The sequence below is a fragment of the Serinus canaria genome, chromosome 1 (genome assembly GCF_022539315.1).
Source record: "Serinus canaria isolate serCan28SL12 chromosome 1, serCan2020, whole genome shotgun sequence".
In the NCBI taxonomy this organism is placed as follows: Eukaryota; Metazoa; Chordata; class Aves; order Passeriformes; family Fringillidae; genus Serinus; species Serinus canaria.
The window spans coordinates 29,620,246-29,633,987 of NC_066313.1; the positions used below are offsets into that span (position 1 = coordinate 29,620,246).

The 13,742-nt window shown below is 41.1% G+C and overlaps 1 protein-coding gene across 2 annotated transcripts in view; it reads right to left on the reverse strand.

Annotated features, from left to right (window-relative positions):
* PAK1 (p21 (RAC1) activated kinase 1) overlaps window positions 1-13,742 on the reverse strand; it is a 98,604-nt gene that overhangs the window by 75,860 nt on the left and 9,002 nt on the right. For both annotated transcript variants that reach the window (XM_030234424.2, XM_018908341.3), the window contains exon 3: window positions 9,728-9,842. The gene's annotated coding sequence lies outside the window, so the exon portion shown is untranslated. The remainder of the gene's footprint in view (window positions 1-9,727; window positions 9,843-13,742) is intronic.

Consider the following 13,742-nt stretch of genomic DNA (forward strand, 5'->3'; position numbering starts at 1 on the left):
GCTGGCTCTGAGTTACACTTCTTGATCTTAGCACTGAAGTCGAAAATCCAGCTTATGCAAAAACATTTCTCAGTATTTGACTCTATGCAGTTGTTTCACTCCAGATAAATGGTTAAGGCATCATACTATACACGTTCCCACTTGCCACTTAGTCCTCTGTTTCTGTACTGAGAAGCTCACAGTAAAGGGTCAGGATCTGTCTGGTACAGTTATAATAGTAATTACAACTTGGTGCTTTTTTTTTTTTTTTTTTTTAATGCTTAAAGCCCAAATAATTCTGCTTCTTCTTATGGGTTACTTACTTGTTGGTTAAATTACCCTACAGTTGGTTGAAAACTCAGAGGAACCTTCATGCCATTCCAATTTTAAATAATCTCTTACCGCTTCATTGATGTCCTGGAATCTTGCAAAACCTCTGGTGATGAATACACTTTTACATTCCAGATCTCCTTTAGCCAGGAAATTGCACAGAGACAGCTAAGAGCACTCAGTGCTTTGGTGAGCAGTCAGCAAGTCGGGGAATACTAGGGAAGCCACAAATGACTGTTTGATTCTGGAAGCCTTGTGTATCTCTGGAAGTCATAAAATACAGATGGGCAATGGCTTAACAGTGAGGTCAGTCTTTGATTCATTAGCTAACAGCTGAATTTAAGCACATATATCTGAGTTTTGAGGCATGCTGCTAATTCAAGCTTAAAAGCAAAGGGGGAGTTTTACCCTGTGCTGTGAGTTTCTTTGGAGCTATACAGAATCTTTGCTCTGGCTTAGGTTTTGTATGTTCTCTCAATGATCTTAATAGTTTGGGTTTTGGAAAAATATTACTAAGAACTGGTAATCTTAGGTAAAAAATATATTTCAATGCTGTAAGCTCTTCTTTGTGGGTGAAGGTATAAAGTTCAAACACTGGTCAGTCACTGGAGCTATAAGAATTCAGACTACAGGCTGACCATTTGTATTGTAAATCCGACACTCTGCAATAATCTGTAGAGATGAGTGCCATAACAGAAAAGCCTGTTTTCAGATATTAAAAACAGTACTGATGTGCTCCAAAACCAGGAATCTCGTTCAGAATTTTGTCTTTCAATTTCCCAACTGCAGTCATAGCTATGGTTTCCTACATCAAACTTCCCACTGCATGCAGTCTGAAAAATACCTATCCCTGCCTGCCTCTATTCTTCTCCAGCTGTATCAAAAAACATCTGCTCATTCCTACTTCCTCTACTTTCCCCTTCCTTCTACCTCCCAGCCTTATTCAATCATTCACCTCACTTTAAAAGTCCTTTTCCTCCCTAACCCCACCAGCTAACCTAAGGCAAGGATGTGAACACAGTCTAGACATTCTTTTAAGGATCCATGTCCCATCTTGACTGGAAATTATCCTAGAATGGTTAGGGTGGGAAGGGACCTTAAAGACCATTTTCTCCCAACTCCCCTGCCATGGGCAGGGATACCTTCCACTAGACCAGGTTGCTCAGAGCCCCATCCAACCTGGCCTCAAACACTTTCAAGGGATGGGGCATCCACTGCTTCTCTGGGCATCCCATTCCACTGCTTCACCACTTTTGTAGTGAAGAATCATGGCAGCAGCTCTGCTGTACAAAACACAGGCAGCAGCAGACAAAGAATGAGGCATCCAGGGAGAGCAAGAGGGGCACTGCTGAGAGGGAGGGGAGGGAAGGGGGAGGTTGTAAATACTGCTCATTCACTTGGGCCTTTGGAGCATGAAGGAATTGCTGCCAATGAAGGAAGTGTGGAAAGCAGCATAGTAATGGCAGGCAGGCAAACATCTCAAGCACATGAGAGCCTGTCTCCCAAGTGACAAATTACCTGCAGAAGTCACAGAACAATCTATGGTGGCTGGCTGTCGTTCAGCCACCAGTACAAGGACCTGGCCTGTGAAATTTTGTGGCACAGCTCTCTTAGAACTGTTGGACGACTGTCCTGGCCTCAGGTGTGAAGTGGTTCTCTGCACTGTCTCAGAACCATTACTCTAATTTTCTCTCCTTAATATAAAGGAAAAAAAAAAAAAACCTTCAATACTGCCTAAAATGAAAATTTGCTACCTAGAACAGCTTTCCCAACAGACAAGGCTGTGACAGGTTTTCCTCCCAGGATTCAGCTCACAGAGTTGCAATAGTAGACACTCAGAATCACTTTTCCATTCATTTTATTGTGGTTTATGATGAGAAAAATTCTCCTCTGTGGAAGAGCATGGTAGAAGCAGATTTATGCATTTCTTGCGTAAATCTACTTCTAGCGTTGACAACAACTCCTGCTGAACAAGTAAGAAAACAAGAATAACACTACTGCAACTTAAATCAATCCAAATTATTCTGACATATGCTATTTTTTTTTCTTTTACCTATAAGTGGGAGAAATGAAAAAAAAAAAGCATAACATCAAGGGGACATACCTCTGGAAGTCTGGAAAAAGAAGAGTGCACTAAATTTACCCTTCATTAGGGACTCTTTAAGTTTATTGGGCTACCATACAAGGAAAGGAACAATAAAGATAATTTTAAAATCAGTTAGCTTTCCCTCTCTTTATTGACTTTTTAAAGAATGCCTCTTAAGAGTTTTCACTTTCAGTGTCAGGGCTTAAAAACACAGCTCGGTAATGCAAAAGGCAGTCTGAATGAGACGTCAGACAGAGACTACTAATCCAGGGTTATTTATTACTCAAAACCTAACAAAAGCAGCTCATTTTTCCATGCAGAAAGTCTTAGTTGCATGGGAGGACACTGTAAACAGAGGAGGGTGAGGCTGAGAGAGATTGTAACAGCGTAATGGCACCACAAAAGTAGATTCTTTTGCAGAGCTTATTCAAATTGAATGACTCTGAAGAGCTGATTCTGTTTTAACTGGAGCCAGTGAAAGATTTGACACACATTTCAGAGTACAAAACCAGCCCTTCAGTCATAGCACCTCTGCCAGATTTTATTTCACACCCTGCCAAAATGTCATAGCTTGAATCACTCCAGTAGCTTGAGCCATTTAAAACTGGACTGAATAAAACCCTGGAGAATAAACTGCAGAGAGGAATCTTCCCCTGTTCTTTCCCTTATCTCTGCTCTTCTGCCTCACTGGGTTACATGAATAGCAACCAAAAACTGCAGAGCCCTGACAGACATGGTGTCTCTGGGCATTTTGGATGTTTCACAAGCAAGCTGTGAAAATGTGAAAACTCTGTCCTTCACTTCTACCTATTTGCATTGTGTCCAAGAGGACCTAAGTGGATCATAAGAGAAAGATTATAGAGAAGCTGACTTCAAATGTTTTGGGAAAACTGCGTTGAATTTGAAATTTCATGGCAGCTTCAAACATCAGTGCAGTAAAATTTTATTAAAGTGCAAAGGAAAGGTCTTCAGCAACATAATCTGAACTGACCTGGAGCAGACAAAATATCATAGAAACAGCAAGATAACCCAAGGTATTAACTCATCAAAAAGCTGGAGAGATGGAACACCCATTTTGCAGCGACTTTGATAGTTAAGCCAACAGAGGGAGCTGTACAAGCTCAGGAGCAATATGGCTGAGGACAGTGATACTGATAATTTCATTATACTGGTTGGTCACACTATAACCAGAGTTACACTAGAGATATGGATCACAACAAGCCTGCCAAGAGAGCTGGCCCTGCAGAATTCCTTTGATATGATGTACATCTCAGTGCTGTCCAAATTGCTGATGAGTCATGGATTGTTCTGCAGGACACAGGAAAGCTTAATAAATTATTTTATTGCATAATCCTTTCCTATTGATTCCTTGTATATTCCTGGAGGAACTGCTAAATAACAACATTCAACCCTCTGAGCTTTTTCAGTGGCTGCCTCAGCATACCACATAGGTCTTGCAAAACTGCCAGGATAAAACTGGGGTTTCAGGAACATACCAGCCTCTAACTTTATATTCCTGTCAAGTTGTGTCTGCAATCAGAGGGATGTCAGGTTGCACTGGCTGTAATTGGCCATAAGATCCTTGATGATGTTTCTATCCTGAATCTCACCATCTTGTTTCAGTTTGTTAATTAACAGTTTTAGGGATGGCTATTTTGCCTTTCTTTTTGCCACATTTTCCAGGATATGCAGAGATTCTCATCAAATTATTACATACTTACCAAGTAATTAACTTCATCAGCATAAATTAATCACCAAACCATCCTAGGAGCTGTATTGCAGATGGGGAAAATTAGGTAAGAGCTCAATCTGTAGCCTCAGGCTCTGCAGCCAAACTGCTGCAATAATGCTTTTTGAATTCAGGAGTTCCTACTTCCCATTTCTGCTCTCAGACAAAATCAATCCTTTAAGCTGCCTCTGAAAGCTTCCAATTGCAGCAAATATAAACCTTGTAGAAGGGACCTGGGCCTGCAGTCATACAGAACTAATCTTCAGCAGGCAGGTGAACTATAGGGAAGAAACATTTAATATTGCCATTTGCAACTGGCAGCCTCTGTCCACAGGCTTTGGGCTGCAGAGAACAGCCCTGCAGGAAACTGTGATACTGAAACTGATTCTCTGGTGACAGTGGCCTTTATCACACACAGAGATGAAGGTGCAAATAGCTAGCTAGAGAAAAAGGGTCTAGAGGTCCAAGGTAAATGATTTTCAAAAAACAGTGCAGAAAGTGAGTTAACTGCTGATGTATGCAGACTGTGTTTGAAACAGAAGGGCAAAGCTACATGCTGAAGGGAAACCAGGTTTGGGAACATTTAAGCTTCAGGATGGACGATGCTCTGTTGTGAAATCTGTGTATTGAGGATTTCTTATTTTGCCTGTGTGGCTAGATTTCTGGGAAGAGCACTTTCCATGAAACCATATTCAAGAAGCTGATGCTGAAGTAATAATTTTTCCCCTTTAGTTTACAAGTGGTTACAAAACAATGAAACTCTCAGCTCTTTACGCTTCGCCAGGGGAGAATGTACAAAGAGCTCATTAATCTCTTTCAGTTCAGCTCGTTAATTCTCATGGGTATCCAGTTGCAAGGTATCTGTATCAGTCTCTGAGTTCTCAGCTGTGCATCAAACTGTTGGCTCTTGTTTGAACACGCAGTTTCAGAGCCGACCAGGTTTCAGCACGGGCATGTGAGGGCTGCTGTGCCTAAACCCGTTTGACATTGGCAGAGGAGCAGCATCACAAATCCAGCAGTGCTCACTCTGGTGATGAAATGCCAAGTAAGCACTTCCACAGTGCCAGGCTAATCTTAACGCTGACGTTTGCCATCCAGAAGGAAGCAAGCTGTACAACTAAAGGAGGCACGTCACCAAGGAAGATTTGAATGCTTCCTGATTGGTTTCCCAAATATTTATGTCATTTGCTTCTAACTGAGGTTAGCTTGCAATTCAAGTATTAGATGGTTTTCTCAAGTGCAAATTGCAATTAAGGAATCAGAAGGCAAGATGCAAACCACACCACAGGATCAGCTAAGAAAAAATGGTGAAACCAGACAAATTAATTTTCAATTTATTTCCTCTCATTATTGCTAGACAGTCTCAAATGCAAAGTGTAAAAAAAAGAACAGAAACATATTTATAGCTAATGTAATAAATTAACACCTGTATGCTCTATTAATGCATGAAATTTGCTAAATTAAAATGCTAAACTAAAATGCTATATTTGGCTCAGTCACTTAGCAACAGCTGCATCAGTTTAAGACATTTCCATTCTGCAGCTGTGAGCTGGTACCTCAGGCTGGAGCTCCCATAGAATCATAGAATGGTTTGACTTGGAAGTGACCTTAAAGCTCATCTTGTTCCAGCCCCACTACCATGGGCAGGGACACCTTCTACTAGACCCACTTGCTCAAAGCCCCATCCCACCTGGCTTTGAACACTTCCAGGGATGGGCAGCCACAGCTTCCTGGGCAATGTGTGATGGTGCCTCACCACCCTCACAAGGAAGAATTTCTCCCTGGTATCTAATCTAAATGTACCCTCTTTCAGTTTAAGGCCATTTTCTCTTGTCCTCTGACTTCATGCCCTTGTCAAAAGTCCCTCTCCATCTCTCTTGTAGCCCCTTTAGGCACTGGAAGGTGCCCCTCCAGGAGACTGGAAGGTCTTCCCAGAGCCTTCTCTCCTCCAGGCTGAACAACCCCAACTCTCTCAGTCTGTCTCCACAGCAAAGGTGCTCCAACCTCCTGATAATTTTTGCAGCACTAGTCAGATCCATGTCCACTCCATGCTGAAGACCCCAGAGCTGGATTCAATATTCCAGGTAGGGTTTCACTAGAGCAGAGGGGCAGAATCCCCTCCCTTGCTCTGCTGCCTGCACTGCTTTGGATACAGCCCAGGACACAGTTGGGCTGTGAGTATTGTCAGCTCATGTCCAGCCTCTCTTCCACCAGCACTCCCAAGTCTTTTTCTCAGGGCTGCAATCAATCCATTCATTCTCCAGTCTGTATTGATACCAGGCGTTGCCCCAATTCACATGAAGAATCTTGCACTTGGCCTTTTCAACCTCATGAAGCTCCCACAGACCCACTTCTTGAGCTTTTCCAGGTCCCTCTGGATGCCATCCCATCTTCCAGGCATATCAGCTGCACCACACATCTTTGTGTCATCTGCAGACTTGCTCATCCATCCACCAAAGTCAGCAGAAGGAAATGTGTGACTACATTTTGCCTGCTTCTCTCCAAAACCAAGTATCTTAATTCAGATGCATCTTTATCAACTACCTACTGGTTTGGTTTTGCTGTCAGGCAGAAGCCTCAGCACCAGCTCATTCTGACAGCTGTGAGGTGAAGCAGTGCCCCAGACCAGAAGGCAGAACAAGCAGACACATCTTAAACTGCCACAGCAATAATCCCCAGAATGTACCCAGCTACGCCTGAAGCGAAGATTAAAGTAGAATTGCGAAAAAGCATGAAAGTGCCCAAGGAAATAATCACAAGAAAAATTGCTACAGGAATTTTGTCACAGTGCAACAAACTATTTAGAAATTACCCTGCCAAAAAGAAGGAGTTTAAAGGTTAGAAGACACCCCAGGGAAAAGGGACATCTAGTCTTGGTCCAAGCTATCTTGACTACTTAACTGCAATGCTGTGGTTATTTATTCACTTGTTTCCTGATGTGTCTGTGAGTGCTGTGATGTGTGATCAGGTCAGCACTGTCCCCTGTGAGGCAGGTGTGCCTGGGCCACAGCTCCCAGATCACAACCCTCAGTGGATGCAGATAGTAGTATCTGCATCCTACTCTGAGGAGCATGGGTAGAATTAAGAGCAACACGGGAGCTGAACTGCTCGCCAAGAAAAATTCAGAAAGCAAGAAACTTTTCCAGCCAGAAAGAAATCTCTTGGGCTGATGATTTTGAAGGACAATGCTTTTGAACCTATATACATAAATTCCAATAAAATAATGCTTCAAAATTAATATTTTGATCCTTAGATATTCCTGCCAGAGAACGCCACCAGAATAAACAAATTCAGTAAGTTACATTCGCAGAAGATCATATCTGTGGCATGGTGCTTACATTTTCTTGTTCAAGTGGATCAAAGAAGTTTCTCTCTAGAAGCTGCAGTGTCTCCAGCTTCACTGAATGCCCTTGGGCAGGGCATAGTGGTGTATCTGGAGCAATGGGGTACCAGGTATCACCAGATATCATATGCTATTCATCAGGCTGGATCTCCCTCAAGCACAGGGATGCTTTCTCTCATGCTTTCCTTTGGCAAGAAGAACTACACAAAATCCACAAGAATAGCACTGCAGCCTCCACAATAAATTTTAAGATAAGGATGGTGCCATCATGCTCAGCCACAAAGAAGCAATTGGTATGCTGGAAATGCTGCTTGTTTTATTAATCATCCTAATTTTTCATTGTGTTGTCTTTCTTCATGAATAGAAAAAGACAGGAAACAGCTATCTGCTCTTAGCCTTTGTATAATCTGCACAGTCACCAGGGATGCCACAATCTTTGGCTGATGCATTTCAGTTTTAAAAACTAAGCAGACAAAGCATGCACCCAGCCTAGGCCTTAAGTCATTAAAATCCCATTAAATGTCCATATGTGAAAATCATACCTGGATTACGTCTCACACAGACCAAGATCAAGGCCTCCCTCTGATGTTTTTATCAGTACCCACAGTGGCAAGGCCATGGCTTGTAGGCAGCACCAGAACACTAATCATGAGTAATAATTCCCAACCTAAATGATCCGGTAATAATTTGCCAAGCCTGAACTCACAGTTCCAGCATGACACACACACACACACACATCCAAACCACCCACTGGTACTTCACAAAGCAGGAATTACTGTGCTTATTTATTTATTTCCACTGGGAGCAGCACATCCTCTCGTAGAAATGGAGGAAAACCATCCAACATTGCAGATACATGACTAATCTTTGTAACAAACAGGCACTGAAAATACACCCAGGAAAACAACCTAATAAGCTGAGTGGGCCAAATCCTCCTCTGCTCAGTATCCTTGATAGTCTTTTATGTCATGCCAGGGAGTAGGATAACAAGAGTTCATCGCCTCTGTTTTGTCCTGAACCATGTACATATACAAATTAGAGCTATTAATAAATTTATCTTCAGCTTATATGCTACTATATTCAAACCACTAGTAAGTCCACTTAAGCTTTTGTTAGCCTAGGTAGGAATTGCATGTGGTTCCTTCCTACTAAAGGAGCTAAATTTCCTTCAGCAGATGGTCCTCAGGCTTAATAAGTAAATCTAGAACTGAAGATTTGTGTTGAAACATGAAAAAGAAGTAAGCAGGTTGCTATTATTAAACAAATTCCAATCAGAGATGGCCAGTGCCTATCTTTTCCTGATTTTCTTTCCCAGGCACTGGAAGGTCATGTGATGACTGAGAAGATCACAAAAGCAGCAGGTTACAAGGCTTACTTACTAAAAGAAAATAAACTGAAATGCATTACCTTAAGTGCTTTCAAAAAGTAAATCAGCTCAGCAAGCAACCCAAATCCTCAAAACCTATATGGGAAGTTTCTAGTTCCAAAGTGTTCCCCTTCTTCAACCTTCTAGGTCTGTTTTAGTTTGGTTTTTTTAAAAGCACAATTATTTGAAGGTATTCAGGGTAAGCAGAAACACAGCTGAAATTATTGCTTTACATGGTGTGAGAAATGAGGGATTTCCCTTTCAAGCTCTGCAAACTACTTCCAAAACCAGTTAATTAAATCATGCTTGACTTTATAAAATAGTAGAAAAAAGATGTTTTGTAGGTTTACAGACAGTACACAGAACAGAATTTGCACTTGCCCAGGACTTACCAGCAGACCATGTCAAGCACACAGTCACAGACAATTTTATATATCCAAATAAGCCAAAAAACTCTGTGCACAGCCTACACACATGCAGTGACAACACCCTGACAGCTGCTAGTTGTCAACCCAGACAGAGCTTGGCAACGCCAGAGTGGGGTTTGCCCCTTTTGCTGTTTACCTGCATATTTTCCATGAATCTTTCCTCCATGACCTGTTAGTTTAACATAGACAATATGGCACAAAACAACCAGTTTAACGGGCTCACAGGATGCAATCATGCAAAATCCTAAATAAGTAGGAAACTTTGACCTCACCTGTTTATGTCACCCTTCTTGCCCTAATCCTCACTTTCACCTGTTTAGTTCAGTAATCTTTGTGGCAACATACCAACTACTCCACTGAAGTCCCAAGAGATCCCATTTTCCTTGTCAAAAATCAGTTATTTCACAAAATAAACATACTCTTGTCGTGATACTATCTATTTTTGTTAACACATTTTACTTCTTACCTGATCTCCATTTGTTTCCAAATTCTCCAGATTTGTTGTAGAGCCTCTGCTTCCATCAAGGCCAGATTAGTTCTCCTGAGAGGCTTACGGGCTAAGCTGCAGGTTGCTGGTTGCTCTGCAAGATGGCCAACGAAGAAAGAGAACACTTGAGACCTCTGCTCCACAGAGATTTGGGTTTTCTTTAAAGTAATTTGCCTTTTTGCTTGCAATGCAATTGCAAAGAACTCATTATATAGCAATGAAGTCATAATGTCAAAGTGTTATTTACACTTTGATTGCAAGGGAACTGTTTTGTTAGCTATGCCCACTATTTTTGTTTGCTGTGGTGTCACCTTCTGTGGCAGAGAGGGACGTCACTAGGAACATCTACACCAGCACTTCCCCCTTGTCTAACAAAGTAATCATCCAAAGTATGATTGCTGGTACTTACTGCAGACCAATAGAAGGCAGATGATGAAACCAAAGTTTGTCTGAGCACACGAGATGACTTTTCTTATTATTCCAATTGGAATGGAAAGTTTGGATCCTACAGTTCATCCCCATGCCTGCAATCTGAGCCAGATTTTCCCGTCAGTCACACGTTTGCCACACACATTAGACCAGAGTCCTTCCAGGTGTAAGTCTACAGACTTCCATGCAGTCAAACCACAACATATTCAGCCTACTGTTACCTATTTTTTCTTTTCACTGAATCTTTTATCCAGGCTTCTAGGGTGCTGCAGAAAGCAAAGCGTATCACAAAACCTCCCTGTATTAAACATACCAAACAAATTTAAAGAAGAAAGGTGAGGCACAGCTGCCAAAGAATGCACTGACCTCCAAGAGAGACTCAAAGAAAGCTGGAGCAGAATGATGGCTGGCATCCACAGGAACTGAGCTCCTCAGACAAGTTCCCTGACCTGAGAAAGCCCAATTCCCACAGCTCAGCCAGAGGGGACTGCTGGATGAAGAGCAAGACAGACAGACTGTCCCTGACAGCCTGCCTGCCTTCCTGAGGCAAGGAGTGACACTCTCTGAAGCATTTTCAGGGAAGACAATTCTACCTGGTTCATGTGCTACAAAACCAAGCAGCTTATCTAATACTGTAAGAAATGCATAGAAGCCAGAATCTTTCACAGTCACTACTGCATGCCCAAGTCACTTTGAGCTCTGTGGGAAGGAGAAGAAGAATGGATGTCTTCAAAACCACAAGCACTTACAACCAAACAAAATTACAATCTCCATTGTTTCTTAACAGCACTCAGCCTGCAACATCCAGCTGAGGAACTCTAAGCAGCCAGGCTTAAGGATTTTAAAACATTTTATATTACAAATTATTACTAACCATCTTTATCAGCACAGAATTTAGAGTTCTACAGTGGTAGCAAAGAGTAGATTGTGCAAAGAGAACACGTCTCCAGTTCAAAAAACCACACAGTCTAAATAGACAAATCAGGGACTACACACTGCTATTTGTGCTCCCAGCTCCAAAGCTCATACATCTCAGTTTTTCAAATGTAGTCCAAGAGTAGTAACTGAAAAATCTGGGCTTCTGACAGCTATTCCAAGTTGTGACTGCAAAGCCTTGGAACCCTTGCATAGGGCTTTCAGGCTCTACCTCTATACAAACAATACACAATGTTAATTAAACGCACAAAAAGGAGGCTGAAAGAACACTCATGAAATTTGCAAATCTAAGCATTTGAAGGTTGCAAAATGCCAAAGTGAACGTCAGCTGCAGCACCTTAATTATTGCCCTTTGAATATGTTCCTTATGGTGGATTTTAATTACCTGAGTTGGTGCTGTTTTTCCACTAGTCCCAGCTTCCTCATTTGGTTGAAAAAAGAACACTCACTCAAGAGGAGATTGATGCCATTTGTCTTTAGGCACCAAGTTTATGCAATCTGAGTCTTAAGTAAGCTGAGTCTTCTTTGGAAATACAGAGCTTACCACAATGAACTTACAAAACTATAATTTAGATATCTCATAGATATGTCACTAATCCACCTTTTAAAGCAACAGCAGCTCAGTTCCTTTTTTCCCCCTAATTTCTTGCATGTTCCAAAGTCTCATTCACTGTAAACTGGCCAAAACTGAAGAAGAAAAATATTACTTTATTCTATGATTTTCTATGATTTTCATCATGATAGAACCTCAGCATTTCTTTCTTATCTTTATAATATCCTGGAAGATGGAGGAGTTCAACTCTCCAGTCCTATAGGGAATATCTCTTGCTCAGTCTCAGTTTCTCACTTGCCATACATCCTATCATTTCTGTTTTGTTGGTCCAATATATATGTCCCCACACATATCAAACTGTTTAGGTAAATCTTTCTCTACTCCCCCACAGCCAATCCAACACCTTCATAAGGCCAGTCCTAATTTCCTGTTTGTGTCCCCTCTCTCCCATCATCTCATCCAGCCTCTGTCATTCTCCCACCCACTGTTTTTTTTTTTTACTGTTGAAGTTTAGCACAACTCCCCAGAACATGAGAAGTGAGATTTTTTTTTTTTTTGAAGGCTCCTGACTTGGCCAAATTTAGGTCAATTTTCACAGGCACAAGAAGTGCAGACCTGACACATAGCCCATCCTCTCACCAAACAAACAAAAAAAAAAAAGAAACAACCCAAAGTCCAACAAAGAACTAAAAAAACTACACCACAAAAGCATCTGGGCTTCTAAGATATTTTAACACTGAACACCGGCTTATCCTTCTCTTTTCATACTGGGAAATGACTAAATATCTCTGGCTGAAATTTCAGGGGGAGGTAGGAATGAGTCAGCCCAAAACAGACCCCTGGCTGAAAAGCCTCACAGTTAAAACTAAATAGTAATTAAAACTAAATAGTCTCAAACAGAGGCCCCATTACACATCATTAAGGGAAATAGATTATTTTTTTGCAAGTTATGCTTTTTTGTGGTCTCCATATGAGCTGTGATTACCCTGGTAAGACATCAGTCACATTTCTGAAGAAATTTGCAGTTATGGTCTACTGACTCTTAATATCAGTTCAGTAAATTTATCTCAGATTGTAAACACTGAGGGAATTAGGTTTTCACACATTCTTATTAAATGCTTCACCCAATGGGATCCACGCACCAAATTATTATGTTTTAAATATGTTATGTTTTAAATGCATTGCATCCTTTGGTGTACAAAAGGCTACCTTTTTTTTTCTCCATACTCCCTTTTCATTAAAACCAGTAGGATTAAATTTCCATGTAGTATTACCAAGTCTAGTTCCCTGGTTCATTGTAAGTCTGCTTCTTGAAATCTTAGGCATTTATTATCCTTGTTATTGGTGGTTTACCAGTTGGAGATTATGGAATTGGTCTGGAGTGAGCACGTTTGCAAACACTGATGCAGAATCCTACATAACCAAGATTTCTTTTAAGCCGTAGCTCATTAAGAAAGGCTCAGGCTCTGTCTTTTTAAGGTACATTTACTTCTGAAAGTAAACATTTGTCTTTCTCATTTTTCTTCAGTTTCAGTTTTGCTCTTACATGCAAGTCAGTCTTCCCCTGTCCAATTTGGGTCCAATTTCACTTTTCAGAGATCAGGCTGAAGATTCTGCTGAGAGCAGACTGGGAGAGACATTGCATTACTGAAATCCTCTGTTTGACCCTCAGCTTAATTAAAACGTCTCTTCCTGTTTATATTTATTGTTTAGACAAACTATGTAGGGTCAGTGGTGCTCTGGCACAGCCTAATGAACCTTGATGTAACTGGTAACTTGACTTTGGCTTTTCTTTAAGATTACTTCCCAGGTTTCTTGGAGGTTGTTGTATTTTAGCAAGGAGAAGTATTATTGACAGTAAATGTTTTTCAGCTGTGATTCTCAGAACATAACTGATAACATGGCTGGGAAGGAATCCTTGAATCATGAATTTGTGTTCTCTGCTACTAGAAGCATGGGAATCAAAGCTGAAAATAAATGTGTTTGGTTTCTGGCTTAGCAATGATTGCCTTCACATTTCACACATCCTTCCATTTGTTCTTGTGTCAATATTGTTTTTTACACTGAACAAGTCAT